The 10,064-nt window shown below is 44.0% G+C and overlaps 1 pseudogene; it reads left to right on the forward strand.

The window, feature by feature from the left end:
* Positions 1-242: 242 nt before the first annotated feature.
* Positions 243-629, forward strand: LOC117032740 (ubiquitin-60S ribosomal protein L40-like; annotated as a pseudogene).
* The last annotated feature ends 9,435 nt before the right edge of the window (positions 630-10,064 follow it).

Raw genomic sequence — 10,064 nt, forward strand, 5'->3', positions numbered from 1 at the left:
TTCACATGGCTCACAAGGCAGCCTCCCATCCTTCCTCCAGCCTTAGCACCTACCACTGCCCACTCAGCCCTCTCCAGGACAGCAGAGGGTTGGCTTTCCCAAACAAGTCAGCCCTTTCATGCCAACCTGCCTTGTGCCTTATAATTCTCTGCCTAGAATGTTCTCTTTTCTCTGCCATTAAGAATCCACTGATGGTTTATTTTTCAAGAGGCGGCGGAACAGCCTCCCCAGCAGACTCAGAGATGCAGATCTTTGTGAAGAGCCTGACAGGCAAGACCATCACACTTGAGGTCAAGCCCAGTGACACTATTTAGAATGTCAAAGCTAAAATCCAAGACAAAGAGGGCATCCCCCTGACCAGAAGCATCTGATTTTTGTGGGCAAACAGCTGGAGGATGGCCACACTCTCTCAGGCTTAACATCCAGAAAGGGTCCACTCTGCTCTTCGTGCTTTATCTGCAGGGTTGGTATCATCGAGACTTCCCTGCGCCAACTCACCCAGAAGAACAACTGCAATAAGAAGAGCTGCCACAAGTGTTAACATTCACCTGCATCCCCATGCTGTCAGCTGCCGCAAGAAGAAGTGTGGCCACACCAACAACCTATGCCCCAAGAAGAAGGTCAAATAAGGCCCCTCTACTACCTCTTCGGCCCACAGGGCAGCCTCCTGCCCAAACCCCTTGGCCCTGGGTCTTCAATACAATTTCCCTTTCATTGAAAAAAATATCCACTGATGAACTAGTACTTTGGCTTTTCTAAAAATAAATAAATAAGCCCTGATTTGTAGCATGTGCCAATTTCTATAGTGTAAACACCCACCATGGCTGATTTCAAGCTACCAACATATGTAAGGTCACTGAACAGGAAGTTGAGATGAGATGGGCAGAGTCTCCTCTTGGGAGCCAGGACAAACTGCGCCAACACACCACTGTACCTGAGCAGATCACCTTCCTTGCTTAAAAATTTCTTTCAGCAAATTGTACATAACTGCAGATCATCATTAAATAAAATATATACCCAAGTTAAATTTATGCATTAAAAAAACACTGAAAGGATATACCCTAAAGTATTAGGTAGCAGAAGCATGGGTGACTTATTCTTCTTCCTCTTACTATCTCTATAGTGAGTTGAATAGTGCCCTCCCAAAATTCACATCCCCTCAGAACCTCAGAAGGTGACCTTATTTGGAAAAAGGGTCTTTGCAGATGTAATTAGTTAAAGATTTTGAGAGGAAATCATCTTAAATTTAAGGTAGGTCCTAAATCCAATGACTGGTATCCTTATAAAAAGAGAAGACAGAAACACAGAGTAGAAGGTGATAAAAGACAGATGCAGAGATTTGAGTGATGGGTCTACAAGCCAAGGAATGCCTAGGTTTGCCCGCAACTAGGAAGCTAGGAGAAACTAGGAGAGAGGTACCAGGTGGTTTTTCTCTCAGAGACTCCAGAGGAACCAAACCTGCAAAGTCTGATTGTGGACTTCTGGCCTCTTGAACTACAAGAGAATAAATTTCTGTCACTTTAGGCCACCCAGTTTGAGATTATGTGTCACAGAAGCCCTAACACAGTCACATGTTTCAAATGTTTCTATATAAATTATGTATTATTATATTTTTAACATAAATAAAAGCTTTATGGCTCCTCTTTTGCCTATCTGTTAAATATTATATTCTTCTCAGCCTTCCCAACCCCTTCCTGTCCCTCCGCACCTCAGAACTTACTCTTACCCTCTCTAACAGTGGACCATCTTGCAGGGCCACTAACATACCACATCGTTACATATTCTGTCCCCCAGGATAGGCCTCACGAGCATGTAACCAGTGCAGTCACACAGGGCTCCACACACAGAGGGACCTCGGCTTAGAGTTTAATACTCTGGGATCAATGTCTTGAAATTCTGAATAATGCTGTCTTTGAACTTGTAAGTGAAGTCCAGTGGAGGCAATGGAACATGCACTATGGGTGTGGAGGCTCGGCTCACGTGTGGTCCCACCACCTTCCTGGGATGAGTTCTTGGCCACCTGCTCCCTGACCTGGGAGCCCAATATCCCCTTTCCCATTCTACGACAGCTGCCACTCTCTGCCTGGGTGACAAATGGGTCATTCCTCCATTGTCCTCCAGCCGCAGCCAGGGCCTGGGTGCATGCGTGAATAAAGTCCGAGCTGAGCATACTTCCAGCAGGACCTGGTGGTAGTCATCCCTGCGCTGGGCTGGCACTGCCCTGGTGATAACCTTTGACAGGTGATTCAGGGGGCCTCTCGCCCACCCTTGATCCAGGTCTGAGCATGTCCCTGCAGAGAGGTTGCAATCTCTTGGTGTTGCCCAACAGCCCGGGTTGGGGCAGTCGGCCCATAAAAAGGAGAGATTGATTTTTTAGCTCCTTAGCCAGGCCTTACATTTTCACTGTGCACCAGGCCCCACAGATTATGTAGCCAACCCTGCTGTACCCTCTACCTAGGATGCCCTTTTCCTTTTCAACCCTGTTTAACACAATGTAATAATAACAATATAATAACAATCATTTATTGAGCTCTTTACTAAGCACGTTATGAAGCATTTCAGACTGCAAGGAAGACAAGATATAGAGGAGGGATGGTTGCAATTCCAGGTAGTTTGGGAGTAGAATAAGTGCAAGTGAAGCAGAGATCGCTTCCAGGTGAGGGATCTGAGAGTCAGAGGTGTCAGAGGGACTCACAGCAATTCAGTGCAGCCCTGACCCCTTGTTCTGTGAGAGGCCCAGGTGGGAGCGTCTGTCCTTGGATAATGGGAACGAGGAGGGTACGACCATAGAGTCTGGAGAACCAGCAGGGAACACGTTGTAACACCCAAGAACTAGATGACCCAGTGCCTTCTGAGGACCTCTTCTGGATTACTTCCAAATCTCTTTAACCCAAAGAGAGAAGCAACTAGATTTGAGCAAGCACTGTGAAGTCCGTCTCTCAGAGACGCTTCTTTACCAGTAAATAAAACCCCAACTAATCATTCAGAGGGAAGCCCTCACTCACTGCCATTATATCAGAGACGAGGGCTTCTATAGGGCTTGGAAAAACAACCCTGGGGACCCCACACAGAGAGTGGACTAATAGATAACCAAGTTCACTGGCTCTTCTTTGCTAGCTCGCTGGAGGCAGAGAGCATTGTCCCAACTTGGGCACACGTTAAACCACTTTTTTCAGACTTCAGTATGCATCAAAATCACCTGGTGGGCTTATTAAACTAGAGCTGGGCTCTAGCCCTAGATTTTCTCATGTAATATGTCTGAGATGGGGTCTGAGACTTTGCATTTCTCACAAGTTCCCAGGTGAGGTCGTTGCTGCTGGCCTGGGGAACACACTTTGAGAACCACAGTTTTAAACCCAGATCCAAGTGGTTTAACGGCCTGTCATGCAGGGCGGCCTGCGGTGTCTCCTGTCCTGCTCCCCACATAAGAACGCAGGATATGTTGAAGCCAAAAAGGAACTCCCACAGAGCCATAGGTAGGGGAGCCACACTACTATATTCTCGCTGGCGGCTGGGTTGGAGACACAGGAAGTAGGAGCCACAGGATCCGCTACTTGCTGTCCGCTTCCCTGCAATCTGCAATCCACACTCCGCTGCTTGCTAGCTCAGCCACCATCTTCTTGCTAGCCCCATTTTCCTGCTAGTGTAGCCACGGCAGTTATGTTAGTGGCCAATGGGTCACTGGTTACAGCTGACGGCCAACTAGCCACAGCTGATGGCCATCCAATCACAGTTGATGGCCATTTACTACCCGAGTGAGCAGCTTTCCACGTGAGGGCGAGAGCCTGGAAACTGCACTCCTGGTTCTGTCCCCAAACGGCCTTTGATAAAAAGCCTCCAAAAACAGTCTTCATCCAGGCTGTCCTGGAGCTCCTGCCCCATTTACCACTTCCCCATCTATCCTATCTTCCAGCCACACCTGATCTCTTGTGGTTCCCCAAACCCTCCCCACTATGTCACGTGTCCCTGATTTTTTTTTTTTTAATGCAGAACCCTATAAAAATCAAATCAGAATCAACCCTAACCCTGCTACCCAGAGATAAATGTCAGTACATTTGGCTATGCCTGGTAAGAAAGAATTAAGTGAGTTGCCTGCAAGTTACTTTGAAGCAAAGCTTGCAAATAAATCTCTCAAGTGCCTGCTTTTAAATGCTCAAGGTTAAAGCAGCAGCCCGGCCCCTTGTCTCAGGAAGGTGGTACAAGACATTCCCTCACCTCTGAATGAAGGTGTCCCAATTTTTGGAACAGCATCTTGTTTTTGTGTAGCATTTTACAAAACACTTTGGCATAAGTTGTTTTCTTTAGGTTAAGTATTTGCTGAGAGGTAGCTCATGACTTGCTCAAGGTCTAACAAACAGAATCAAGACTGGAATCCTGGTCTTCTGGTTCCAGGCTCTGCTCTTTGAGGTTTTCCTACCAAACAGGATTTTCATCCCTGTTACCACAGCACAGTTTACGACTTCCTGAAGTGGTCTCTTAACAATAACAACCACTTCTAGTAGCTTTTTCTCTTTCAGAGGCCTACCCTCCCCCACTCTGTCCCGTGTCCCCTGTCAAATACCCAGGGGCAAAAACTACAGGAAGCTCAAAATCCTCACCCAACCCCAAGTCACTCTCTCCTTGTCACCTCTGTGCCTTGTTGCCACTCCCTCTCTCCCCACTGCCCCATTTTCCTCCTCACTCTGAAAGGTAGTCACAAGGGAACATTTAGAATCAGACTCTTGGATGGCGAAGGATAGTGGGAAATCATGGAGGCCATCTGGCCCAGGGGACCATGGACCTGGAGGCCTGGAAGCCATCCACTTACTGCGTGATCTAGGAAAAAATAAACCTGTTTCTTTATCTGTAAAATGGGGATATCATAAAGGTGTAACATTGAGGAAGTGAGCAATAGATTTAAGCAACTCTCATTAATATTATTACAACAGCTGATGAAAACAATGGCAGGGTCCCAAAAGCCCAATGAGAAGGGATGAGCCCATGAAGGGAGAGACACTTTGGAGTCATAGGGGAAAATGTTGAGAGGGATTTGGAGCCAAACATAATGATTACCAACAAGCGCTAAGCTCTCCCAAAGTTGTTTGGGACCAGATGATCTGAGGGTATTAAAATCTCAGAGGTCATTCTCAGCTTGCATTTAGAAAATGTCCCCACTCCCTTCCCCCAACCTCCTTCTAGCAGACACACATACACACGCACACAGTGCCTCCTGACTGTACACATACATTACTTCTAAAGACCGCTCTATTAAACCAGTGGTTTTCAGACTTCAGCATGCATTAAAATCACTTCTCTGCTTTTCAGCCACTTTGTAGAAGAAGATATTGTCACAGCTGTCTGTGATCGACTCCAACATGTCCGTCATTCACAAGGATGGCCGGGGGTTCATGGCTCCACTATTGTGGGAGAGTGACCTGTACCTAAAGGTTACACTTACAGTAGTCCAGCAGGACTCAGGGCTCAGCGACTGTATCTGTCCAGAAGTAATAGCTTGGTTATCCTCTCCCTGTGGCCAGGTAGGAAGGCGGGGCTCTCTGAGCACGGGATCTCTGCCACTGTCACCAATGTCTTTAACATTCTCAGTTATACTCTTAATTCATCCCTTCCTCTCTTCCTTCTTTCTTTCCTTCCTTCCTCTGCCCACTGCTTTTTAGTCACTGAAGTCCTGTCTTCATCACTTACATGGGTTTGCCCAACAGACTCTTCAGGTCCATGGCTAGTTCAAGTGCAAAAAGCAAGTACAAGATTCACTGGTCTCAAACAACCTCAGTGGGCTCCACCCCAGGCCCATTAAAGAACCAGTAGGCTGCGGGAAGTTGATGGGCAGCGTCTTCCCAGGGCCCAGTGTGAGCAGTGTCCTGGAGTTTCTGCGGTAGGAGAAACAGAGAGTGGATGGAAGCATACCCTAGGAGAGAACTGGAATACAGAGTCTGTGACGGGGACCAGTGGCATAAGAAGCTTATAGGAGGAAAGACAGGGTCAGATGGCGCAGAGGATAAGAGGGCAAAAGACTAGCCATCTAGATTTCGAAGGCTTGCCAGTGAGAGACATAAACTTGTCATTGCCAAGACAAATGAAATAGACAATACTGTCTATGTCAGACCCTTTCCTGGCCTCTTGCTTGTCTTGACCTCTTCAACTGCTTGGCTCAGAGAGCCAGCCCTCTCTCTTGGATTCCTGCACAGCTGACACACCCACTATGCAGGTCTCATAACAGAACACGCACTGGCTGCCCTTTAGCGTTTGTGGTTTAGAGAATGTAAACGTCAATTCTGCACAGTCTTCTTTTATATCAGTGGTTTGTTTTTCCAGGTCAGGTGTCAACTTGTTGAAGGCAGGACCACCTATAACATGGAGGAAAAAGCAAATACTAATTTAGGAACTGAGCTAACTTTTAGCCTAATCTCCTTATTTTGTGTAATCTTTACAGCACCAAATGAATCATTTAATGAGATTTCAGCTATGAAATTTTAATGTTAAAAGACAATAGAATAATTAAAGTGTTTACGGATGAACTTTTAAGATACCTATGATATGCTTTAAAATACTATCCCCCGATACCCCCCAAAGAAAAGAAGTCGAAGGAATACAAGAACAGCAAAAATTGATGGCTGTTGAACCTAGGTCTTAGATTCACAGGGGGTTCATTGTTTGATTCTCTTCACTTTCTAAGTTTGTTTTTAAATTTCCATAATAAAAAGTTCAAAAAAAAAAAAAGCCAGAATTGAATAAATCCTGTAAGAACTCTTTGGAATTCTCTAGCAATCCTCCTTTGGGAGTTTAAAGGGGAATTATTTCAGTGTCCCACCTCCACATACAGATTTGCCTTTTATCACATCTTTTAGTCAAGCCCAGTGGTTCTTTTTGTGGGGAGGGTGTAAACTATATATAACATAAAATTTATCATTTTTAACCGTTTTTAAGTGTACAGTTCAGTGGCATTCATTACATTTGCAAGGTTGTGCCACCATCATTAGTGGTGTTAAATGTTCATGTTAAATGTTAAATGTTAATGTGCAAAAGAATTCCTACACAGCATGGCATATGCACGTCCTGGACTCCATGATTCACTGGGCAAACACAGGCTGTTGAAGGGAATTTTGACAATAGGGAAGTTTTCCTGGAAGCAAGGCCTCTGAGCTGAGGCCTGGAGCTCACCCCGCATCCGTCACGATTAGGAGAGGGAGGTCCTGGCGTGGAAACTGCTTTATCCACTTTGCCTACTAGGCTCTGCCTTCCCGGGGCTTGTCCTTGCTGCCCCTTTACTCTCAGCAAGCCCAATCGCAGCCCACACTGCTGCTAATACCCCAGCCTCCTCATCTGCAGACAGAAGTCCTGGCTGCATAGAGCACCTGTTTTTTTACCTCACTTGGCAACTGTCTGGCTTTGGAGTCAGGGAGATATTATACACTACCAGTTTGCATAGCTCTCAGCAAAGCCACTCTGTGATTGCGGGATGTTATAATAATAATAATAATAATAATAATAGTAATAATAACGACAAAGATAACTAACCTTTATTTATTTTGTTTCAGCCAGATCCCACCACCAGACAATTTGCTTCAAACCCTCAGAGGCAATAGCCATGCTGAACCCTCCACTTTTCACAGACTTCTACAACAGCCCCCTTTGCAGGATAACCCCCAACTGCAGGATGTGCTCATCTTCCCAATTTCCCTGCAAATTGCAGCTCAATTACCAGTACTCAGACTGGTTAGTGACTCTCCCGTGATCTTTCAAATCCACTTCTCAGACCTGCGCTCTCCCAGACTCTCCTCCAATTGTGTAAGGTATAATTCCTCTAAATTCCTTATTTCACAATACTCAGAGTGATAGTGGTTCAACTTCCCTGATTGAACCTGGGCTGATACAAAAAATGTAATGCATTTTATTACAAGTAGGATGAATAGTTAAGAACACTTTGCTCCCCTAACTCCTAACTTCTGTTATTGGCCACATGTGATCTTCTCATCAAATAAAGATGTCCTACTTTCTAGGTCTCAACCTGAAGAAGAAGCATTTCTAATTCACAAGGTTCCAATACTGTGACAATTTCTCAAGTCTCAGGCCCACAGGAAGGTGCAGACTGTGTTAGAGGTCGGTGGACTCAGCATCACTTTGATTCGCCTCCTCCCTCCCACTCTCACAAGAGAGTTGGTGTGGCCATCTCCCAAATGTCTCCTCTCTAGGAAACAGAAGGGAATAATTTTGCTGGCTTCTTGGGACCAAGAACAACCCTGCTCATGCAATTTTCCTAAATCCTCTCTCAGACCCAGTGAAGTAGCACCTGGGATAGGGGTGACATTGCCTTTTGTGTGTATTTTGAAAGATATTGGAATTCAGTCATTAACAATTCATTCATTGGCCTATACCTAGTCATCAATGCTTCTCCAAGATACAATAATAATGGCAAACCACTATGTAGCTCTTACTATATGCCAAAGAGTGTTCTGGGCACATCACACATAGTAACTCATCTAAGCCTCACAACAACCCTTTGAGGGAGTTACTTTTATTATCATCCCTCTTTTACAGATGCAGAAACTGAGTCACAGAGTGGTTAAGTAGCTTGCCCAGAGTCTCCCAGATAGTCAGTACCAGGACATGGACCCCAGCACCTGGTCTGGAGTCTGTGATTTTAATCAGCCCATTGTACTATGTATGTCTCTGCAGAGATAATGGCTTTGGCTTGATATTATTTAATCAATAAATATTTATTGAGTACTTACCATGTACCAGGTAGTTTGTTAGGCTCTGTGGCTTTGGTGGTGAATGTATCCCCACAGTCCCTGCCCCCATGGATATGGGCCCTGCTATCCTAGATTTATTTGCATTCTCATATCCATTAGCATTTGTATTGTCTGGGATTTCCAGTATACAGAGAGTCGAGTCCTCTTCTTGGTGATTAATCCCCAGGGGGCTGAAGCTGCCTGGTAAAAGCTGCTTAGTAAAGCTGCAACCACCAGTCTTTGGGAAGACCAGAAACAACTAAGGGCCTGACCTGGGATTGGAAGAGTAGAGGATGAGGAATAGGATTGTATTAATGGCAGAGAAGACTGAGTTTTAAGTTCAAGTTTGAACTTAAAACGAATTTAGAGGGCCATACGTTTCCATTGAAACCTCATAAGGGCCATATTTTAGGAGTAAGAACTATATCTCAAGACTAAGGGCTAACCCCTAGGATTAAGGAGAAAATATCCCAGCCATGACATAACCTAAATAAAGCCTCCATAGTGACAAAATGATCCACCGGTAATTAACTACCATCCAGAACAAAACCCAACCCTCTTTGGAGTAAGATAACTAAACCCAGCATCTCTACAATGTAACATGCAATATTGAATATATAATTTTAAAAAATTATCGACTTGTGAAGAAGCAGGAAATTGTGACATAATCAAGAGAAAATAGTCAATAGACACATTGGCAGACATATTGGCAAAACATATGCTGGAATTAGGAGACAGGATTTTAAAAAATAACAGTGATAAACATGTTAAAGCATCTCTGGATGGATATGATGGATGAAGGGATGGGAATTTTCAGGAAAGAGATGGAAATTATTTTTTAAATAACCAAATGGAGATTATAAAACCGAAATTTTTAATATCTAAATTTTTTTTAATTCATTGGATCAAATTAAGTATAGATTAGACAATACACAGGAAAGGATTAGTGAATTTAATAATAAATCAATAAAAATTATCCAAACTGATTCACAAAGAGAAAAAAACATTGAAAGAAAGGACGAGAATGCCAATGATTTGTGAGATAATAAGAAGTATAACACAAAGGTAATTGAAATCCCAGAAAGAGATGAAAGAGAGAATTGAGCAGAAAGAATGTTTGAAGAAATATGGACAAAATTTTTTTCAAGTTTTATTAAAAACGTCAACTTACAAACCCAAGAAGCTCAACAAACCTAAAGTAGGATAAATACCAAGAAAACTATGTTATTGGTTAAATTTCTGAAAACCACAGAGAAAGAGAAAAATCTTAAAAGCTGAAAAATGGTGGAAAACAATTACATACAGAGAGGACCAATGATAAGAATGACAACTTTA

Source organism: Rhinolophus ferrumequinum, chromosome 13, assembly GCF_004115265.2.
Source record: "Rhinolophus ferrumequinum isolate MPI-CBG mRhiFer1 chromosome 13, mRhiFer1_v1.p, whole genome shotgun sequence".
NCBI classification, from domain to species: domain Eukaryota; kingdom Metazoa; phylum Chordata; class Mammalia; order Chiroptera; family Rhinolophidae; genus Rhinolophus; species Rhinolophus ferrumequinum.